Genomic DNA, 24753 nt, shown 5'->3' with positions numbered 1-24753 from the left:
CAATAGGAGAAACAAATAAATGGAGAGAGAAAAAGAGAATAGATTTTCACTATAATCAGGAGTATAAAAGAGAGATAAAGAAAGAAACAAATAAAAACAATACAAAACAAAACAAATATATACAGACAAAAAAACCCTAACCCTCAAAAGACAACATTAGGAAAAATAACTACATTTAAAAAATGCTAAGGCTAAAAAAAAGAAATAATGCTAGAATACACAAACACACAGAAAGAATAAGAAAAAGTAAAAATATTCTTAATTATAAATGAAAGAATCATTTCCACTGAGGTAGCCAAAATTGTCAGAATGGATGGTTACTGACTATACTCAACAGTTTTTCAATTCATTTCTTCTTTAGCTATGTCCTGAGACTAAGAGCAAAGGTTGGATTTTGTTATCACCTTCCTCTTTTTGTGTTTCTCTCTGAGCTACCACTTGGAATGGCCTAAGACTGAAGGTGTTTGAAATAATTCTCAGCTTCCCTTCTTACCAGTATGATGTAGGTTGGAGTGGGAAGAAGTGTCAGTTAGAGATTTGTGTGCACAGACCAGATCTAAGCACTCCTGGGGTGAGGTTGCTGCAGTGTTCTATGAGATGAGTTCTGATGGAGGAAACTTAGGTCTAATCAGACCTAAGGGGTTTTGTTTGGTATATACTCTGAAGAAATTGGATGGACACACACCTAGAGCCTGGCAGTTGCTTACCTCTGTAGGGAGTCTGAATCTCAGAAGCCTCCTAAGAATTCTACTCATTTCACGGGGGAGCTGATCTTCCACATATTCTGCTGTCTACCTGCAAAGCTTTCCTAGGCTGAGTCCCTGAGTGTTTCCATAAGTGCCTGTTCAGATTCTCACTCACTTCAGCTGGTCACAAGAGCCACCAGCTCAAAGAAAAAGCAAGCTGTGCTCCCCCTTTGCTTTTCTGGCTTGAATCCCCTGGGGTAAAATCTTATCTATGCCTCTTTCACTCCCATTTAGCTAGGTACACTCTAGGCCACACAGTAGGCAGTACAGTAGTGTTTACTCAGATCTCCCAGTTCTGGTAACAGAGACTGGAACAAGGCCACCTCAAGATGAATCTACCTCATCTCTCCTCAGGCAGTGAATAAACAGCACTTTTCAATCACCAGTGCACACTGGAGTCTCTGGATCAGCTTAAGTTAATGTTGCTTCTCTGATCTCAGGTTTTTTGTATACCAAATATGTCCACTTTGTTTCTCCCTGCGTTTTTCATTTCTCTGTGGTAGACAGCACCATTACTACTGCTGTAGCTGCTTCCACAAACAGTTTGGTTTCAATGTAGTCTTCTTTGTTTAATGAACCCGAGCTTCTGAGTCTCTGAGACACTCTGTCCAGTGTTGAATTTTAGTGAAATCCTTCTTTCACCCTGTGGTGAGCCGTTCCTATAGACCGTGGCCGCCATTAGAAGATGGCGCCGGCTTCCACTGTGGCCTGTGATAAACAACTCCTTTTATGGAGAATTGGCGCGCAATCCCTGACCACCCTATGAGAAAGATCCAAGTGGCAGCTTGGGATTGGTATGCGGGAGGCTTTATTAGGCTGTGCTTGGGCGCTCGGCAGGGGGTCGCTAGAAGATGATACTTGAATCAAGGCCTGAATAAACTGCTGAAAGAAGAATCCTGTGTCGTGTTTTCCCTTGCCGGCCAGGGGTCGCGACATCACCCACCTCACTAAGAAGCAGTATTCTCACTGCTTATATTTTGATCCTTGGAGCAACTAGAAAGGCAGCCTTCCCCTAATCTGACATCCTGTATCCCCTCTCTTTTCATCTTTTTTTTTTTTGATGGAGCAAATAAATGTTTTATTCACAGGAAATGGAAGAATTTGTACAGAGTTCTGGAGAAAATGGTATTGTGGTGTTTTCTCTGGGGTCGATGATTTCTAACATGCCAGAAGAGAAAGCCAATATAATTGCATTTGCCCTTGCACAGATTCCACAAAAGGTAAGAAAAAGTGCCCTCTTAGTGGCCAAATATGTAAAAAGTCTGTTAAACTTTATAAAGGGTTTTCTTAATGAAGCATCCTTTGTGAAACATAACCTATTGTGATATCTCTAGTTCATCTCAGAAACCATGATTTAAACAAAAATATGTGTGGTAATTCTAAAATGTAGAGAGTGTTTAATTCATGATAATACTAACATTGTGATCATAAAGAATATATTTTACAGGTCCATTGTGAAATTTTAATTGTAAGGCTATCACAGGCATTTATTTACACAGATTCCACATTCTTCTTGGCTACTTCTTCCTTTTCCTTGCAGGATCCCTGAGGGCACTATATACACGGCCAATGTTATCACAAACCTATAAAAAGTTAACTCATAACTGGACAGCCACAATAATGCTAAGCAGGTATTGAAGAAGGCTGAAATTTATCATGATTTTAGATACCCAAGGCAATCCCTTATTACTTGCTTACCCTCATTTAAAAATAGGATTCTTGCCATGATATTCTACTTAATCTTTGGCAAATAACAATGGAGTCTGCCACATAAGAACTGAACTTCTGAAACTGTAAACCCAAAATACATCCCCTCCCCATTAAAAAGAAGTATAAATTTATTTAACAAACTGTTCCTGGAGTTTTGAGGAGAAAGGCTAACCAAATCATTGGGCCAAATTCCCACTCAGTCACATGTATTTGTAGAAAAAAAAAAAAAGAAAAAAAAAAAAACAGCTTGCACTCGGGGACAGGATCCTGACAATGTCTGACAATTAGAGAAAGTGCAGAGATTAGTTCTGCCTTTAAAGTGCATTATAATGTACCTCAAAGGACTTTGCTTCTAAAACATCAGATTAATACCTTTTAAGAAGAAAGAAGAGAGTATAAGGAAGAGTCAAGCAGAAGCAAGCCTGGCATGGGCTGAAATTCAAAATTCCCACCTCCATAAAATGCTTTAATACCACAATTTCTAACATAACCACTCTTGTGGTCTTTGAGTGTTTTCCATCTGCTTTGCAGTTTCCTATCTGATATAGGCTTCTCCTAATCACCCAATTATTTTTTCCTTCTGTAGAGCTAAATTTACTTTGCTACTCCCATTGCATAGAGAAGATAAGCACTTAGAAATTATTCTCCAGTTCATGAAGATTGCTTTTAATTTCCAGAGTCAGCTCCTAGACATAAATATATCTTGGATATATATAAGACTACTAGCAAGATTTGTACTGCATCATTAAATGATAACACACAGTTTTAAAACATTTAGTAACCTCACAATTTTGAACTTTATTTCAATATCCATGTAATTATTTGTAAGTTGCAAATGGGTTCTTCCTTTTAAAACTTAAAGAATTTCTAAATTCACCAATATTGATAGAAGTGTGGGTTAAGATCCATAAGTACCAGTAAAAGGTTTGTTATAGGTAATGTTTAATAAATTGAAGTCTAAAACAATTTACATATAATTCCTAGTTAGTATTAATTTATTTCTAACAGTAGCTGACTGCATTGGTTTGGTTTTGTCTATAAAAAACAATGCAAACTGAAATAAGCATTTTAAACAATATATGTCCTGTCTAATCTATGTCACTCACAAGAAATAAACATAATGATATTAATCTGGAAAATGAAATCTAGGATAAAATGCATAAAACAAAATAAAAATGGAGTTTTAGTTTGTATTTTAGTAATTTTCATTACTTAAAATTTTACTTATTTCCTTATGTGTTCAATGTTGAACTGCAGATCTTCTCAAGGCCTTGAGGATGGTCATTAATGACCCTTTGTAAGTACAACAACTTTGACATTGGGTAATATTCATAGAGGGATTGTCTTCTCATAAATGAGTATAAATTTTAGCCCATTTTGAGGAGGGTAATATTTGATTAATTTATTTATTTATATATGACAGTGGAATTCATTACAATTCTTATTACACATATAGAGCACAACTTTTTATATCTCTGGTTGTATACATAGTGTATTCACAACAAGTCATGTCTTCATACCTGTAGTTTGGATAATAATGATTATCACATTTCACCATCATGAATAACCCCATGCCCCCTCCATTCCCTTCCCAACCTCAGCCATATCTAGAGTTCATCTAAACTGCCCATGCTCCCACTCCCTATCCCACTATGAATCAGCCCCCTTATATCAAAGAAAACATTCAGCATTTGGTTTTTGGGATGGTCAAACTTTCCTTCACATTATATTCTCTAACTCCATCCATTTACCTGCAAATGCCATGATTTTATTCTCTTTTATTGCTGAGTAGTATTCCATTGTGTATATATGACACATTGTTTTTATCCTTTCATCTATAGAAGGGCATCTAGGTTGGTTCCACAGTTTAGCTATTGGGAATTATGCTGCTATAAACATTGATTTGGCTGTGGAGGAGGGTAATTTAAAGAATCTAAAGATTCAACCCATATTAAATCTATTTTCAATCAGTTTAACCATTACTGTTTCAGAGTTGTATACAACTTCAAATATCATACATATTTCAACATTGCATTAATCTTGTAGATTACACAAGAAAATGATTACTGCATCATTTCTACACATACACAAAATGTTTGTTATATAGAGCCATTTGCAATGAGGATTTAATTTTTAAATATGACAGGATCTACACAAGAAAAGACTGATAAACTTATAGAGATATGACAGTATCTTAAATCCATACTTAAAATTTCTGTAATCATAAATTATTTTACTCAAAAATTATTTCATCAGTATTAATATTTTCATAGATTTTAATGACTTATGACACACAATATACCATTTATATAGTTAAAATGTGAATTAAAATTCAAATACATTTGATATTTCCATAGTTATAAAACTCTTAAATACTATAATTTTTGAAAATTTTATCACATCAAAAGAAATATGACAATGCATTGAAGTCATTTCCTATTGCCTCCTAGATTAGGCAAACTCCATTTATTTGTTGTTTCTATAGAACATCCTATTCTAAATATTTCACATAAAAAGATAATAAAAATTATTGTCTTTTTCAATGGTTTCTTTCACTAGTGCTGTTAGTTTCATCATGCTTTGCCAAGGGTCAACCTTTATTGTTTTTTATTGTTGAATAACATTGTGTGGTTGGAAATATTCAAAGTAATTTACCAATTCATCAGTTTATAAAGGTTTCTGTTTCCAATTTTGATTATTATGAACAATGTGTATAATTTATATGAACATAAGTATTCATGTCTTCTGGTAATTTCTAGTTATAGAACTGTTAGGTCATATGATAATGTTATATGTATTCAGATCTGCCAAAGTATTTTCCAAAGTAGTTGCAAAAATTTTTGCAGCATACAAGCAATATAAGAGAGTTCCAATTTCTCCATATCATTGTTAGCATTTATTATCACCTTTTATTTTATTTTAGCCATCCTAGTGAAAAGGATTGTAGCTCACTGTGGTCTTGACTTGCATTCCATGATAGCTAAAGAGCATCATTTTTATGTGCTTTTTGGTCATTCACTTACCTTCATGAGAGAAATGTCATTTCCAACCCTTTGCTCATTTTTAATCAGGTTATTTATGTTTTAATTATTGATTTTAATGTTTCTCTATCTTTTATGGATATATATCTCATCAAATATATGATTTGCGAATATCTTTCTAACATTCCATATGGTTGATTTTTTTAACTTTGTGATAATCTTAGAAGCACAATAAAATTTTCTTCATGATATTTGAGAAAACAAAACTTCAATAATTAACCTTTTCCATACTGCACAAGGAAATTATATGGAGTATAGAGTTTCTAGGTAGAATGACTGTGTTCAACTTAACTCTCATTTCTCCTAATGATAGTATTATTGTTTAAGGAAGGTATCACTTTTCCATTTCCAAGAAAAAAATAGTAGCACAATAAATAATAAAAATACTCTGAGAGAAGTAAAGAAAGAATGGAAAAAGAGACATAAAATAATGTATAAATGGAAAAGAAAACACAGATTAAAACATCAGACTTAAATATTAATATATTAGTTTTACATTATGTCCTAAAAGACTTTTCATTACCCTAACAATCTCTCCTCCTTCTCCCCTGATCCCTTTCTTCTTGTATAATTATCTTCCTGTTACTTTTATGTCACCTACCCTGCCAGATTCCACATGTGAAGGGAAACATACAATATGTTATATTTTTGATTTTTTACTTATTTCACTTACTACTTAAATGTTTAATTCCATTTTGTGTTCATTCTTGTACAGCGTCAGAGTTAGGGATCAAGTTGCAATCTTCTACATATGGCTATCAAGTTTTACCAGCACCATATTTAGAAAAGGCTCTCTTTTCTCCAATGTGTATTTTTGGCAACGTTCTCAAGAATCAGATGGCTACAACTATACAGTTTTATTTCTTGGGCCCTAATTATATTTCATTGGTCTGTGTCTTTTTATCCCACACTATGTTATTTTTTGTTATTATGGCTCTGTAGTCCATTTTAAAATCAGAATTGTGTTAATTCCAGCATTTCTCCTTTTGTTCACAATTGCTTTTGATATTTGAGGTCTTTTGGCTTCCATATGAATTTTATGATTTTTATTTTATTTCTGTGAAGAATTTCATTGGTATTTTGACATGGATATTATTAAATCTGTAGATTGGTTTCAGCCAGATGGCTATTTCAACAGTATTCTTTCTGCTGATTCATGACTTTCCATCTTCCAGTATCTTCTTTCTTCAATATTCTATAAATTTCATTGTAGAAAACTTACACTTCCTTATTACATTTATTCCTAGTGATTTTTCTTTGAAGATATTGTCAAAAAATGTTTTTCTGATTTCTTTCTCACTGAGTTTGCTATTTATATATTTAAAAAGCTACTTTGTTTTGTGTGGCAATTTGTATATTGTTACTTTTCTGAGTTTGTATTTCATTATCAGATTTAAGTCTTCTAATGGATTCTTAAGGATCTTTGAAGAGGCAGAACATATGACTTGCAAATCCTATATCATGATCCAATTAGTGGGAACATTGGTGTCCTTACTTCACCATCCCTACAAGTTAATTGTGATATTTCCTGGTGATCACTTAGGATATGGTGTGTTTTTCTTGTAATATTGGGGCTTATTATAGAAAATGCAATGTATTTTATATTATTAGGAAATACATTTAAAACAACATAAAATAATAGAAGAAATCCCTAGGGCTACTATTCTAATATAACCAAGAAAAGTACCTCTGAGGAGTGACATGATGGCCAAGAGCTTAGCCATGAGATATAAGCAAGACTTATGGTGTTGCATCAAAGGATGCTCAAGGAAAAGCCAGATGAGATTAAAAGTATGAAGGTGCCAAGGGGAGAACACATTTGTTGACACTGGAGGACAGAGAAAACACACATGTGCTCAAAACCACTAAAAATTAGGAATGGACCCACAATATGATTTACTTATCCCACTTCTCAGTATATATTCAAAAGATTTAAAATCAGTATACTACAGGAATTCAACTACATTGATGTTTGTAGTAGCACAGTTCACTGTAGCCAAGCTCTTAAACCAATGTAGGTCCCCTCAATAGATGAATGAATAAAGAAATTGTAGTGTATACACATAATGGAGTATTGGTCTTAAAAGATGAAATTATGTCCCTTTCCAGTAGATACACAGAACTGGAGACTATCATGCCAAGTGAAATAAGTCTGGCTTAAAAAGTCAAAGGTCTAAAGTTTTCTCTTATATGTGCAAGTTAATCCAAAGTAACAGGGTACACCTGAGGAGAAAGAATGAAAAAAGAAGAGAGAATTTTATCAAAATAGAGGAAAATCAATAGAGCAAACAAAGCAGATTGAGGAGGAATAAGCAGGAACAGGAAAAGGGAAGAAGAGTGGAAAAAATCTGGTTAAAGTTCATGTGTACATTTGTGGATATATCACAGTGAATCCCAATATCAATTATATGCAAAAAACCCCACTAATTTTAAAAAAGCATACATAAATTGCAGAAATATCAGTAGAGAAGAGAGAGTGAAGCAAGGGGAGGGAGGGTATGGGAAGAGAGGAGTGCTAGAGGCTGAGATAGAGCAAATTATATTCCTTGCTTTTGTGATTGCATTAAAATGTGTCCTAATGTTACATATAACTAAAAAAAAAGTCAATAAAAATAAAATTTAAAAAACACATATGCCTAGAGAGAATGAGTGAGGAAATATAATATCAGAAATCATGGCCAGTGTCTAACCCATTAGAATCCACTAGTACAAGAATAGACTTGGATTTTATTCTACTTATGATGAGAAGTCACATGAAGATTTTGAGCAGGATAGCTTCATAATCAGATGTGTATATTTTAATAATCCCAGCCTGGCTACAGAGTGGAAAATACAGTAGAGGGTAAAAAAGAAGAGGAAAAACAGAGAGAATACTTAAGAAGCACTGCACACTATGATATGATTCCTCTTTAAAAGCGTCAAGGTGATCTTTTACAAATTATGTGTTTTCTGTCTCACTTATTGGACTCAGAATGGTTCATAACTATTTCCTCTGATGGAAAGAATTTGACTCACCTTCTTGAAATTCCATGGGCACTTTTGAAATGTTTTACATCAGAACATAAGCTAAAATCAGAAATTATATGGTGACAAAAGAAAAAACAAATCATATGCAGGGCAAGTCTATGATATTTATTTTAAATTATCCATATGGCACTTGTGAAAAACTTTGATTGACTTCATGTGCTTAGACAGATTAACTTACTTTCAATATTGATCCTTTTATGTTTCACCTTTAGATATAAAGATAATGCTATGAAGTTATCAAGAATTCAACATGATCAGCCAGTGAAGCCTCTGGACCGAGCTGTCTTCTGGATTGAGTTTGTCATGCGCCACAAAGGAGCCAAGCACCTCCGGGTGGCTGCCCATGACCTCTCCTGGTTCCAGTACTACTCTTTCGATGTGATTGGGTTCCTGCTGGCCTGTGTGGCAACTGTGATATTCATCATCACTAAATGTTGTCTGTTTTGTTGCCAGATGTTTTTTTAAAACTGGAAAGAAGAAAAAAAAGGAGTGATTTTTATCTAGGCCTGGCTCCTCCCATTGCTCCCATTAGAGGAGGTTATATGGCCAGGTTCCTACCTATCCCAACAACTTTTCACAAATCACTTTGTCAAGTCAAATTTTATCTTCATGAAATTCACTCCCTGTGTAAGAGACAGAAATATTGCAGTTCAAGGAAAAATTATTTGAAAAAATAAAATTAAACCATATGCGTTTATATTGCCATTTGTTTCTGTTTTGTAGCTTTCACCTCTTTGAATATAGAGTTCACTAATTAGAGTGTTGGGATTTGCCTTTCCATTGGTTTTCCGGGAAACTGGAAGTGATGCTTACCTTTTATTGTACATTCAGCCCCAGCATCCCTCTTTCCTGAAAGATGAAGGAAACAAAGTCATTTGTCAGTGGCTTTAGAAATGTAGTGATGCCTACCTGCTTTCTCTTATCAAATGGGAGTATGTGTGAAATATTTGGTTTCATGAGCTCATTCGCTTTTGCTCTTAGCCCTTTAAAAATGTTCCCCTAGAGGGCTGGAGATGTGGCTCAAGCAGTAGCGTGCTCGCCTGGCATGCACGCAGCCTGGGTCCTCAGCACCTCATACAAATAAAGATGTTGTGTCCGCCAAAAACTAACTAAGAAATAAATAATGAAATTCTCTCTCTCTCTCTCTCTCTCTCTCTCTCTCTCTCTCTCTCTCTCTCTCTCTCTCTCTCTAATGTTCACCTAGATGTCTTCATTTTAATTCCTTCTTTGGGTGGATATATAAAATATAAATTTTTTGATTTTTGATTGAACAGAGCAGAAGGGTCTGACGGTAACAAAGAAATAGCCTGTGTTTGCTTTAGTTATAGCAGTACAGACCAAAGGGGTTCAGTAGGTGTAAGATTTCAGTGTAGCAAGGGATCCTCTGGTAAACAGGTTGCGTTATGCTTAGCAGGTCACAGCCATCTCTGCCCACCTGTGGACAGCTGTGTTTGATTAAGACTCTGAGCTAAGGCAGAGAACCAGGATGATCAGGGGTTTGGGAATTTCACACAGGAGTTCCCAGAAAAGCAGCTTCCCAGCCTTAGGTTGGCTCAAACAAACCGGTAATTCATATATGGCTTCCAAAAATCTTAAAAAATTATGAAGTCATAGTGTTAACAGAGCTGGGAACTTCTGAGTCACTGAGGCAATGCGAAGACCCCCTTCAAACCCTGAGTCTTGTGAGTAGTTCCGAAAAATTTCAGACATGTCACTCAGAGTAACAGGAATGAGTTTACTGAAGGGATATACCAAAAGGGAAAGGGGACACTCTCAAAGGAGAGAATTGTTTCTCTCAGAAAGGAGAAGGAAAATGAGCCTCTCCTCCATTCGGGTTTCATTGGGATCCCAGAGAAGTTTCCAGTAAGTTCCACCCAGGTCCACCTTTTGACTGAGAGCAGGGTGACATCAGACTTTGAAGTACTGACTTTCATGGCAACTCTAATCACCTTGGCCCATGCTGACTAGTTCTAATTGAATTTTGTTGTTATTTTAGAACCTGGGACTAAACTCAGTGCACTTGACCACTGAGCCCATATCCCTAGTCCTATTTTGTATTTTATTTACAGGCAGGGCCTCACTGAGTTTCTTAGGCTCTTGCTAAGCTGTGGAGCCTGGCTTTGAACTCATAATTCTCCTGCCTCTGCCTCCTGAGTCCCTGGGATTATAGGTGTACACCATGGTGCTCAGCTTCTAATTGGATTCTTAACCACACATTCTCACAGATTTTACATTTAGGAAGAACTATTGTTATCTTCCAGAGTTTCAGGATCTTAAGACAAGTGTCTCTTGGGTTCCTCCCATTAACATTATCTTGAGTCTGCATTTTTCCTGCAGTTAACAGGTAATTTGCTGAGGAATGTGACATATCCTGTCCACTTAGGCCAGGCAGGCTGCAGGTCAATTGCTTCTTGGAAAATAAAACATGTTGGGGGTCAGCACAGTGAGCCCATTTTAGAGAATTATTCTCACAACTTTGTGTTCCCATTATTCTCATATGTCTGTTCCCTAATGAGAAGAATTATTTTTAAAACTTTCACTTAATAAACTCAAAGTATCAAAGAAAAATGTACATTGAAGTGTCAGAAATCTGTGGCCATCCCTTGTATAAGACACACCAGGAACACATATACCCAACACATGGAACGTTGAGGACTTCTCTAGGCAACTTCATAGAGTTTACTATTGCAATGTTCATTTTCTTTATTTTTGAAAACTAATTTTAAATTTCAGGAAGTGTCTTGATGAATATAAGCACAAATATTGAGGACTTACACACATATTTCTAGTACAACTATCTACATAGCACTGAGAAAATTGTTTCCCTTTGGTTCAATTAGATTCTTAATTTAGAAAAAAATTTGTCATTTTACCTAATGAATTACTTCTCAATTGGGTGACAATGTTTTCATCCCAGACCAGGAGGCCTATAATTGTGGTTTCTAGCACTTCCATATTTCTACACTAAGGGTATGCAATTCATTCTCTTTAAGGCATATAATGTTGAAGCATAGAAATTCAAATGATTAGCCTTGTGTCTTAAATTGTCAAGTAAAAAAATGAGTGAAAGAATTTCTATTATATATTCTTAACTACTTCCATCTCTTCTTTTAAATTTATTTTATATAATAAATATTTGCAAGCTCCTAACATGAACCCAAAGCAGTAGGAGATATAAAGAGCAAAAATCACATCCAAATCCTTTCAGTTCACTTGCAGAAACAAGGATCAGAGTTGTTTCTCTGAATTGTACAAAAGAGATGGAAGAATGCTGGAAAATTCTTTCCATTAGTCTCATACAATGAATAAATATATAACTCAAAATATTTGTTTACATTTGTGTCTATTATCATTCCAGATTTAGAGGATAAATAAATACATGGTTACCTCTATACCAGCTGGATTACTATGATGATATTTAAGATTTGGAAAAAAGAAATAATTACACATAGTGTGTTCCCCATGTTTTCTCACACTGTGTCATATATATATATATATATATATATATATATATATATATATATATATATATTTCTATATATGACACAATTTACAGATATGTAAATATAAGCAACATATATGTAATAAACAGACTTATATACATATTTTACATGCACACATAGTAGGTTTATTAAACTACATGCACTTTTAAACAGATTTTCCTTCATTATTGAAAGTCCTTTCAGACACCAGGTATATGTGTATTTACATGACAATCTCCCAATAGCTGTAGGACTACAGCTTTAATCTTCCTTTTCCTGTTCAGGACGACCCACTACATTATCAGAGACACTGGCCAAAGCAGATATCTGGCTCATTCACACCTACTGGGATTCAGAGTTTTTTTTTTTTTTCCCAGCCCTACCAAATGTTCATTTTGTTGGAGGACTCCACTGCAGACCAGCCAAACCTCTGCCCAAAAGTAAACCTGTTCCCATTTAGTTGTTTCTATCTTTCTTACATCTTCATCAGGTATGATTCTCTCTTTCTTGCTCAAAATTACTCACTCACAGTGACAGAATTACCTGAAATGGAGCAAAGATACCTGTAAGTTGGAATTCTTGCCTGTCTATACCACCACAAGTATGTGAATTTCATTTTGGTTACAGAAGAATAGGGACTTTTGATGGGACTTTTGAGGATAGGGTCAATTAAATGAAGATCTTCTTTACTTAACCCATAAGAAAATACCAGTCATTCTCTGGCAGAATATTGAGAAGGGACTAACATGTATCACAGGAAAGTGCTGAATATGCAGAAAAACAATGTAGCATAGTCTCTGTCCCAAACACCCTTTTATTCTGCATTGAAAGATAGACTATGAGCAAGAAAGAGAAATTGTGTGAAAATTGGTGCCGCAGTCTGGCTGGGCACAAATCACGAGCAACTGAAGCAGGAACAAACGTTATTTCTGAACTCCACCAGCACACTCCACACATGCTCCCAGGAACTCCCCCAAATGCCACACAGCTCTTCCAGGTACCAGCAACTGTAAATATACCTCCTCCAGCACTTCCCCAACCAATGGGAACTCTCCAGGAATCCCCGCGTGAGCTCAAGCGGAACTCAATAGGAACTCTGCCAGAACTCAAAAGGCATCATCTTAATGGCTCGCTAGCGTCACCTCTCAACCACTACTTCTGGCAAAAATGCCATGCATCATCCCAACTCGGCTGTGGCCCTCAACATCTCCTCCCTTCTCTTTAATTAAACAATAAGCAATGTGGCTTACAGACTGTGCCTGTTAGGCTGTCTGATACTACATATGGTTCTTACCCGTCATCAGATGAGCTGACCTCAAAGTGTCAGCCTCCTGTCTTAGGTTGGTACCACTGCAATTGGATCATACCCGTCACTGACTACCAGTCCAGCATACAGCCATACTTGTGGATAGGCCTTTGCACCAGTGTCAGGCCCCCAAATTTGGCCTTGGTGCCAGTGGCTTCCTTGCCATTCACCATAAGAGTCTCAGAAATTTCTATATATTTGGAAGTATCAAATATTTGGAAAATACAGAAAAAATCTGAAAAAAAATGCACATTCTTAAATATATTCACAATTTTAAAAATGCTAGTGGAATGTGTTTGGAATGTTCCCAGCATGAAGAATTGGTAAATGCTAAGGAGACTGAAGTGCTAATTGCCATGATGTGATCGGAAAACATTATAAGCATGTGTTGAAGTATCACACAATTTTCCAGAAGGTACAGAAATAAGGGTAAAATAAAATTTCCTCAAAGGATGATAAAAAGAAAATAAAATGCTGAGTTTTACCTGCTTCACCATTGGAAATTATACAGATCAAAAATGTTAGTCTGTATATAATATTTATAGTACTTATTCATAAAAGAAACATTTGAAATTATTTCTATCTACAGCATGGAGGAATGATGTAAAACTCATACTTGTTCTTGTTATACTATTATGATTATTTTATTAAAAATGCTCAACTCTATTGTCAGCCATTATGAAAATATTTTTGGAAAATTAAGTGCATTTGATATATAAGATTTTTATTCTCCTGGCATATGAAAAAGCACATATAATAGGATTAGAGTTATCTAAATAAGTGACATATATATGCACTTAGTTGTATGAATAGAAAAGAACACAGAATAAAAACATACATATTTATATGTATTTGCCATCTAGAAATAGCATCCATGCCCTCATACATACTGAGCATATGCTGGGACACTGAACAATATCTCCAGCACTTAACACACAAAACTTAAATGAATTTAAATTTTAAACAAGAAGGAGATTATTAGTAAGATAATTTCCTTTTGTATACTATTCCAACTTTTATAATGAACTTTTAAAATTTAATTTTAAAGGATGTTACCAAATGAGAAGGACCAGACTCTCAGTAGTTAATCTGTCATATGAAGATATGTCAGTTAATGATATGAGTATGCACAAAATAAAAAAATAAAGAAATGAAAAAAATTTTAAAAAAGATATGTCTATCTTTTTTTTTTATTTTTTCAACAGCCACATCAATGTTTATAGTGGCACAATTCACAATACCTAAACTGTGGAACCAACCTAGATGCCCTTCAGTAGATGAATGAATAAAAAAAATGTGGCTTATATACACAATGGAATATTACTCAGCAATAAAGGAGAATAAAATCATAGAATTTGCAGGCAAATGGATGGAATTGGAGAAGATAATGCTAAGTGAAGTTAGCCAATCCCCCCAAAACAAATGCTGAATGTTTTCTCTGATATAAGGAGTCTGATTCTTAGTGTGGCAGGGAGTGGGGAGCATGGGAGGAATAGATGTACTCTAGATAAGAGGGGGGGAGGAGAAAGGAGGGGAGAGGGAGTTAGCAAGGATGGTGGAATGTGATAGATATCATTATCCAAAGTACATGTATGCAGACACGAATTGGTTGGAACATACTTTATGTATAACCAGAGATATAAAAAATTGTGCTGTATATGTGAAATAAGAATTGTAATGCATTCTGCTGTGATTTATTTTTAAAAAATAATTTAAAATTTAAAAAAATAATAAGAAGAAGAGAAAAATAAAGAAAAAAAAGAATGTTTCCCACAGCATGGATGAAGAAGGATATAACCCAAGCAACAGTGAGGTTAAATAGCAAATAAAATTACCTACAGCACTATAAGTCATCTGAACACATAAAATACCTAAATATACCATGTGAGTTACAGGCAAAATGCATTCATTAAGAAATAGACGTCATCAAGATAAAACAATAATTTTGAACAATGCTGTAGACAATAGACAACCTGTAAGTCAAGTATGGAGTTATTTCATCTTGTTCTTTAAAATTTCTTCTTCTTCTTCTTCTTCTTCTTCTTCTTCTTCTTCTTCTTCTTCTTCTTCTTCTTCTTCTTCTTCTTCTTCTTCTTCTTCTTCTTCTTCTTTTCTTCTTCTTCTTCTTCTTCCTCCTCCTCCTCCTCCTCTTCTTCTTCTTCTTCTTCTTCTTCTTCTTCTTCTTCTTCTTCTTCTTCTTCTTCTTCTTCTTCTTCTCCTCCTCCTCCTCCTCCTCCTCCTCCTCCTCCTCCTCCTCCTCCTTCTTTTTCTTCTTTCTACAAACCTTAACCAATAGCTAGCAAGTGAAATATAATAGTTGTTTGGGGAGACTATGGACTTTATGTCAGAGATGAAAAGTGAAAACAGAAACAATAAGAAAAGTGAAGAAATAATTTTGAAAAGATTTCAAATAAGTTTTTTATTTCCATTTCATTTTTGGGTGAGGAACTGTATTGAACAAAGTAGAATTATTCTTGAATGGAATACATAATGCAAATGATCAGAAACCAACTCTTAGGATAACCCTAATACAATCTAGTAATATTGTTTTTTTTTTTTTTTCCTTCAGAAACAGTCTAAAGACAGAAGTGACTTACTCAATAGCTTGACAAAATCCGTAGTGGAGAAGTCTGGTGAAACTCTCCCAATGCTATGAAAAGTTTTTCTGGTCCATCACAGTGAGATGATAACAAAAATCTGTTACAGCCAGTTATAGACAGAACATTCTACTAGGAAGTCAATTTTACAATGTAATTTTATGTAATATTTAATATGTACAGAATATGTCCATCAAACTTGGAGCTAAACATATATACTTTATAAGTTAATGTGAATATTAACAATTATTTCACAGAAATTCTAACCCAATATCAGACACCTGAATTCCAGTGATTCTTAAAATCTTAATAATTAAAAATGATTTAGAAGAAGAATTTGCAATATTCTGTTAAATTTAAGTTATAAGGAATTTTAAAGCAAAGATAAAGTTAAGTAAGGATTTTCCTCAATTATATCTAAATTTATCTTCATAATTACAGTGAAATAAAAGAGCAATGAACACACAATGTTTAACCAAATATTCACCAGTGCATTGCTGTGTATTGAAAGTATTCTGTGCATCAGAATCTCATACCAGAAAGTTTAGTAATAAATCATTTTAAGTTATATAAAGACAGTTTCTTAAAAAGCCTCACATAAGGGTCACACTCCACTTTCTAAAAAATATATATATTTGGCAGATGATCCACAATGATTATGCAGGTAAATTTGGCTTTCACAGTTGTGAGTGTTTAGTGATGGCATAGACATCAACATCACAATCACAGTTATATTTATCACAGAGAATAGTTTTGGTATGTGGGGATTCTTTAGAGAGCCACTGAAGTATCTGAGAAGGCATGATATTGTTCTCTATGGACTAAGTCAGGAGGATAAGAGCAAGTATGGGTAGTTTTGTTTGGTGAGATGTAGCCACATATTGAAGGAAACTAGAATTAAAGATTCATTGAAGATAGACACAAGAACCAATGCAATTTACATATTAAAACATCACAAAGGGATATGTTATAACATTCTCTTCTAATAAAATATGTATCACCCATTGGATATATAGGATTATTTACATCAGTACAGGAAGAATGGAAATTGACTACGGAGAACATTTTTACTAGGATTGTCAGATGAGAATTCTAATCTCCTCTCAAGGCTGGGAAATCAAGTCAGGCATAAGACTTCACCTTGAAAAACTTAGATTTGGATAATTTTCTCTCTTCTTGCTGTCCCAAATATAATTTAAGGATCCTGAACCTGATGATAAATATCTTGTGTATCAATGCAGACAAAAGGGAACTCTATAACTCAAGACTATATTGACATCTAACAATTTCATATGTGTATTTTATTTTTCAAATCTTTATTTTTTGGTTATAGGTGGATACAACATCTTTAGGTGGTGCTGAGTGCTGCAGTCTAGCTGGGCAGGAATAACCGAGCTGCCACAAAGCCTTGTAGGTTCAAACAGCGACTACTTTATTTCAACTCTCACCGGCACTGCATGTGCGCATTTCCGCCAACGCCACCCATGTGGCCTTCTCCCTGGACACACCACACACCAACCGGAAATCCCTTCTAGGGAAATCCCACCTCCGGCACTTTCCCAACCAATGGGAACTCTCCAGGAATCCCCGCGAGTACTCCAAAGTAGCACGATAGCTCCAAAGTGGCGGGCGCCCGAGGCAGCAAGAGCCACCCCATTGACCAACAGTAAAGGTCCAATATACAATACGATCAATCCAGCATAACAGCAATTATATATAGCTTAACTCAAATCATAGTCTCAATGGTTCGCTGGCTTCAACTATCAAACATCCCCTCTGGCAAATGCCAGGCATCATTCTGACCAGCTGTGGCTCTCAACATCTCCCCCCTTTTGTTTAATTAAACAACAAGCAATATGGCTTAGGGACCGCCATCATCAGATGAGCTGACCTCAAGGCATCAGCATCCTGTCTTAGGTTGGTACCACTTCAATTGTATCTTACCCGTCACTGACTACCGGTCCAGCATACAGCCATACTTGTGGATCAGCCTTTGCACCAGTGGGGGGGGGGGTTCTTTGCCTCACCTCTGTTGGCCCCCAAATTTGGCCTTGGTGCCAGTGGGAGGGTGAGGTTCTTTACCTCACCTCTGTTGGCCCCCAAATTTTAGACCATCACTAGCAGAAGGGAGGAGGATACAGAAATGCCACGACACCAAGCCAATTGACAGGTCCTTTGGAAAAATTGTACCACTGGTGACACCATCAGCAAAGATACTCCAGCACTACCACAATTCGATGCACCAACAGATAATTCACAATGCATACAAGTGATTCATAGTCCAGGCAAGTTCTGCAAGCATTTCAAAGCAGAGGAATCTATCAATATGTCCATTTCCTCCCAAAGTAAATCAACTCCTTGATTGAGCATTACTTGTTGAGTTATTATTCATTGATGCATCAGTTTATACAGTTTACTGTGATAGCTATCAAAGAAGCTGTAGTTTGGTTTTATCTTTGCCTTCACCAGCTCTGGGATGAAGATAGGAATTCTGGCAATGATGGCTAATATATATATATATATATATATATATAACATTCCAGCAGGCACTAAAAGAAAGCAATTTTTGAAACAATTCAGTATCCTGAATAGAATTAGATATAATGAAAAGGAAAGGAGAAAGTAAACAAACAGATCTGTTAACCTCCTTTTTTGTTCACATATTAAAACAATTCTCAACAGCTGTTTACCCAATTTAAATTAAACCATTTAAATCATATGAATAAAAAAAATATTTGGATTCATTTTTCCATGAGTGCTCCTCATATATGATATATGGACATATGCACATACATACAACACAAAACACAAATGTACACACATAACATACAACACATAAGACAACACAAAACACAAGTGTGCACACATAACATACAACCCATAACACAATAGTAAAGGCCTTGTAGCTTTACACAGGTGAAATCTCCATTGCAATGTTTAAAATCTCCACAGTCAAAAAATAAAACTGATCAGAAAAACATTAACCTAGGTCTGAATGAGCTCAAAAAATAAAATAGAACTTTATGATGTGGGAAAAGGGCAATAATAAAATAGATATTGAAAAAAGACATCCTGGTTATCACCTGGGTTTCACTCTTATTTGGATATCCCATCCTTTTTCCTGTATCTTGCATAATGGGTCTGAAGGTATTCCCACAAGCAAGCCTCAAGGTTTTTTACATTTGAAATAGGCATTAATGGTGTTCATTATTCATTAGCCTCCAGATGTGGGAGAATCACTGTCACAGATATAAAAATAGCCAAGCTGGAGCTCTGGATATCAGCTGTTATGGATTTGAGTCAAATCATCTTCTTTTTGGTCTGTAGAAATCGCTTTGGTTAGTCTCTCTGGAATCCAAATCAGCTGCTGATCTCCATGTGGAAACACACAATCAGAACTCCGACTCCAGACAATCACTGGGTCAGGACTTTCCATTGTCCTATTAGAATATCCTTCCAAAGTACCTTAGTTTTATGTACATTTTTTGGATACATATATCTTTCCACAGCACTACACCCTGATGAATCCAAATTAAAAAGTTTAGAATAAAAAGGGTTATTTTAAGATTATCTTTGGGAGATACATACCCCTTTCCAGTTCCCTCTTTTTGCTTTAATAAGTACATTTTAATAGTTTGACGAGCTCTTTCAACTATGCCTTGTCCCTGTGGATTGTATGGGATTCCTTTTATGTGAATAATGCCAAATGATGAGCAAAATTGTTTAAAAGAGGTAGAAGTATAGCCAGGGGCATTATCTGTTTTTAACTGTTTTGGAACGTCCACAGTGGCAAAATTTTGTAAACAATGAGCTATAATATCTTTAGATTTTTCTCCAGCATGAAGGTAGCTCATCAAAAATCTGGAAGAAGTATCAACTGTAACATGCTAATATTTTAGTTTTCCAAATTCTGGCAAGTGTGTGATGTCCATCTGCCAAATATGGTTAGGTATCAGTCCTCTAGGATTGACTCCAAGATTAACTTGTGGTAAAAAGGTCACACAATTTTAACATTCTTTTCTTATTTGTCTAGCTTGTTCCTTAGTTATTTTAAAATGCTTTTATAAAGTATTAGCATTGACATGGAACCTTTTATGAAAATTTATAGCTTCTTCTATTGTGGAGAAAATATGTATGTCATGTGTAGTTTTATCTGCTAAATCATTGCCCAAACTTAGGGCTTCAGGCAATCCTGTATGTGCCCTGAAATGTCCTATAAACAATGCATCTTTTCTTTCCCAGATTAGACTTTGTATAGTGGAAAACAAAGAGAAATCAGTAGAAGAAGGGTAAATCCTACCAGCATCTTCAAGAGATACTATAGCATTAACTATATACTGACTATCAGAAAATAAATTAAATACAGAATCTTTAAACATCACAAAAGCTTCTAAAACTGCATTAAGCTGTACCTTTTAAGCTGATTTTTAGGTACTAAAAATGTAAAAGTTTGATCAGGGGTAACTACTGCTGCTGTACCATTATTTGACCCATCAGTGAATAAATTTGGAGCATTCATGATAGGTGTTTTTCTTGTCATTTTTGGAAAAACTACAGGATGTGAAGACCAAAAAGACAACAAAGGATTAGATGGCAAGTGTTTATCAAATGAAACATTAGATTTGCACATGATTATTGCCCAAGTATTTAACTCATTAGCTAACTCATCTGTTTGATCCATTGTATATGGAGTAATAATTTCATTATGATAAATTCCAAACACTCCCTTTGCTGCTTTTATTCCTTTGAGTATTAATTGTCCTACAGCCTCAGAATACCTAGTAAGAATAGTGTTAGGAAAATAAGATAAATGTATCCACAATAATGGACCTTCTTGCCAAAATACTCCTGTAGGAATATTTTTTGTTGGTATTACAATAAATAATAAAGGCAAACATATATCAATTCTATCCAAATGCATATTTTCCATATATGTTTCAATAATTTTTAATGCTTTTCTTGCTTCAGGCATTAACATGTGGGGTGAATTTGGATCTGATGGACCTTTTAGGATATCAAGTAAAGGTCCCAACTCTCCTGTTGGTATTCCTAGATAAGGCCTTATCCAATTTATGTCTCCTAATAACTTTTGAAAGTTGTTAAGTGATTTGAGTTAATCTACTCGTATTTGAATTTTTGGTGGATGGAACATGGTTGAGAATAATAGAACTCCTAAATCATTAATTGGAAAATTTAATTGTACTTTATCTATTGCTATCTCTAGATTATAATTTTTAATAAGTTTGTAAGTATCGTATAACATTCTAGCAATGCGTTTTTATATTTGTGTGCTAATGATACATCATCCGTATAGTGAAATATTTGTAGTTCAGGATTTTTATTTCTAAGTGGCTGGATTGCTTTGTTAACATAAAGTTGACACATAGTTGGGCTGTTAGCCATCCCTTGCGGGAGTACTTTCCATTCATATCTCTGATCAGGACCTTCATGATTCAGTTCAGGGATAGTAAATACAAAACTTGGACTATCCTCAGGATGAATTGGAATTGAAAAAAAAAAGCAATCTTTAATATCTATAGCTAAAACATACCAGGTTTTTGGCAAAGCAGACAATTGGGGTATCCCCGATTGAGCAGGTCCCATAATAACCATCTCATTACTAATGGCTCTTAAATCTTGCAATAATCTCCATTTACCAGATTTCTTTTTGATGACAAAAATGGGAGTATTATGGGGAGATACAGAAGGTTGTATATGTCCCTCCACTAATTGTTGTTTGACCAGGTCATGGGCTGCTCGTATCTTTTCTTTAGTCAGGGGCCACTGAGGAACCCATACTGGTCTTTCTGATTTCCAAGTAATTTTGATTGTCTCAGTGACCCCTCTGAAAACCCTTGATCTATTTGAATTGGTGTTGCTAAACCTTGTTCTTGTTCTCCTAATCTTTTTTTCTTTCCTAAAACCTTGTCTAGCCCTAGTAGTGGGCGCAATAGGATTGATGTTATTTGTTAATGTCAAACCTAATTGATCGAGGACAACATGTCCCCATAAATTTATAGGAAGATGATCCAATACATATGGCTGTATAGTTCCTTCACATCCTTCAGAATCCTTCCAATCTAATACCATTGTACTTCTATGGGGATTAGTTGCCACTCCTAGGCCTTGAAGGTTTGAGTGGCTTGTTGTAATGGCCAATGTTTTGGCCATTCTTGATGAGAGATGATGCTATGGTCTGCACCTGTATCCAGTAGCCCATTAAATTCACGTCCTTGAATAGTTAGTTTTAGCATGGGGTGAGAATCTAAATTTAAAGAAAGCATTGCCCAATCTACACCTGTGAAGCCTAATCCCCTGGAACATCTTTCTACAGTATGACTGGAAAATTAACATGCAGGCTGGGTATTATTAATAACTGTGCTATTCTATCTCCTGGTGAAATTACTGATATACCTCTTGGAGAACTAGCTATGATTTTTATTTCACCTTCATAATTGGGATCAATTATCCCAGGACTTATCATAAGTCCTTTTAGTGTAGAAGAACTGCATCCCAATAATAAGCCTACTGTTCCTTGGGGAAGAGGTCCTTTTACTCCTGTGGGAATGATTTGAACTCCCATCTCTGGACTTAGTACTGCTCTGGCTGAGGCGCAGATGTCCAACCCTGCACTCCCTCTGGTTTGTCTGATGAGGGATCTAATGAATAATGTGTCCTGGGCACTACCCTGATGGTGTTGCTGGGTTCCTCCATTGCCCCGTATATTTGTCATTGTGGGTCCCGGAGCATTGGGCCCCCCTGTCCATTTTTTGGCAATGGAGGCCGATGCTTTTATCCACAATATCATGGGTAAACACCTGGTCCTTGTCCGTTTTTTGATAATGGAGTACCCTCTATGGTGGTTTGAGAACAGCATTCATTAGCCCAATATCTCCCTCTATGGCATCGTGGGCAAATACCCGGTATTCTACTCCTTTGATACCTAGCTTTGTTAAACCCTCCTCCTATGGGGCAACTCCTTTTAAAATGTCCTGTTTGTTCACAATTGTAGCATGGTTTGGGCTTGGCATCTAAAGCCTGTTGTACTGCAGCTGCCAAGACTTGCCCTTGTTCATTAATGTCTCTACATAATTTAATATATGTGTTTAAATCTTCATGTTTCCATGGTCTAATGACCTCTCTGCACCAACGATTTCCTTGCTCAAAGGCTAGCTGTTTAATTAATGGCATTGCTTGTTCTGTATTCCCCAAAACTCTGGTAGTTGTTTGAATAAGCCTATCTACAAATTCAGCGTAAGGTTCATTATCTCCCTGTATTACCTTAGATAATTGACCTTGTAAATCTCCATGTATTTGTAAAGTCTTACATGCCCTAACTGCATCTGCAGCAATTTGTGAGTATATAGCAGGATCACATCTAATTTGTTGCTGCTGATCCTCATAAGGTCCTTTTCCTAACTACATATCTAGATTTCTCTGAGGATAACCAGCTGCTGCATATCGCCTAGCCATCTCCGTGGAAAATTCCTCATTGGCTACCTTCCATAACAAATATTGTCTTCCATTTAGCACAGCTTTACACATGCTAGCCCAGTCTGCTGGTTTCATGTCCAAGTTGGTAATGGATTCAACCATGCTTACAGTGAAGGGTGCTTGAGGACCACAGGTTGTTACAGCCTCCTTTAACTGCTTCATTGTTTTGAAATATAAAGCATGGTGAATTCACTGCCCTCCTGCCTGTTCAAATACAGGGCGTGCTAATCTTTGAGGTCCTGTCTCAGGATCCCATCTATCAACTACAGGGGTTGAGGGCCACTCAGCTGTCTCCATAGATGGAGCTGTTGGTTGAATTATGCACTTTGGTGATAGAATGGTGTTAGTAGCAGACTCCTGTTGTAGCTTCCCCTCTAATAGCTGTTTCTCCTCTAAGCTTTCTTCCTTTAAATTTTCTTCCTCTGTCTGACTAGCTCGAGAGACCTTCTCTTTTGCTTGATCTAACATGTTTTCTACCATAGTCTGGACCTCTAACAATTTACTTAACACTCTTTCAGATTGTTTTGTACTAATTTCTAATCTACTATAAAGATAATGCAACCCAACAAGATAACACAAAACAAAACCCAAACAGAATGAAACAAAAATGGAACAAAAAAATCTTTGTATCAATTTTCCTATTTTCTTGACATGTGCATTTGTGGTGTATTTCTATCTCTTCCTCAGGGGCAAACAACTTCAAACCTTGAGCCAACCATTTTTCCCAGTTTGCCTGAGAAAGTTCTAGGGATAGGCAGCTTGAAACAAAAACAAAACAAGAACATATTGTTTTTTGAAATGGTCACTCATTCTCTCGCCTTCCCTCAGGGGCAAACAATTTCACTTACCTCCAAGCTTCAGGCATTCCCCACACAGGCCCCAAATGCCGCAGTCTGGCTGGGCACAAATCATGAGCCACTGAAGCAGGAACAAACTTTATCTCTGAACTCCACCAGCACACTCCACACATGCTCCCTGGAACTCCCCTGAACGCCATGTGGCTCCTCCAGGAACCAGCAACTGGAAATATCCATCCTCCGGCACTTCCCCAACCAATGGGAACTCTCCAGGAATTCCCGTGAGAGCTCAAGCGGAACTCAACAGGAACTCCGCCAGAACTCAAAAGTCATCATCTTAATGGCTCGCTAGCGTCACCTCTCAACCACTACATCTGGCAAAAATGCCATACATCATCCAGACTCGACTGTGGCCCTCAACAAATTGGTATAACAAGGAAAGGCTAGAAGTGTTTCCTGTCTAACCCAATGGTATAGGTGTTCTCAAGAGAACTCCCTGAGAGGACAGAATCTCCATACCACAGCTGCATGAAAGAAAGAACAGAAAAAAATG

The 24753-nt window shown here is 36.0% G+C and overlaps 1 pseudogene; it reads left to right on the top strand.

Annotated features, from left to right (window-relative positions):
• The window catches only part of LOC114080218 (UDP-glucuronosyltransferase 2B31-like), a 61875-nt pseudogene that overhangs the window by 11328 nt on the left and 25794 nt on the right, over positions 1-24753 (top strand).

This window comes from Marmota flaviventris, chromosome 7 (assembly GCF_047511675.1).
Source record: "Marmota flaviventris isolate mMarFla1 chromosome 7, mMarFla1.hap1, whole genome shotgun sequence".
NCBI lineage: Eukaryota > Metazoa > Chordata > Mammalia > Rodentia > Sciuridae > Marmota > Marmota flaviventris.
This window is presented reverse-complemented; position numbering and strand designations above follow the sequence as displayed.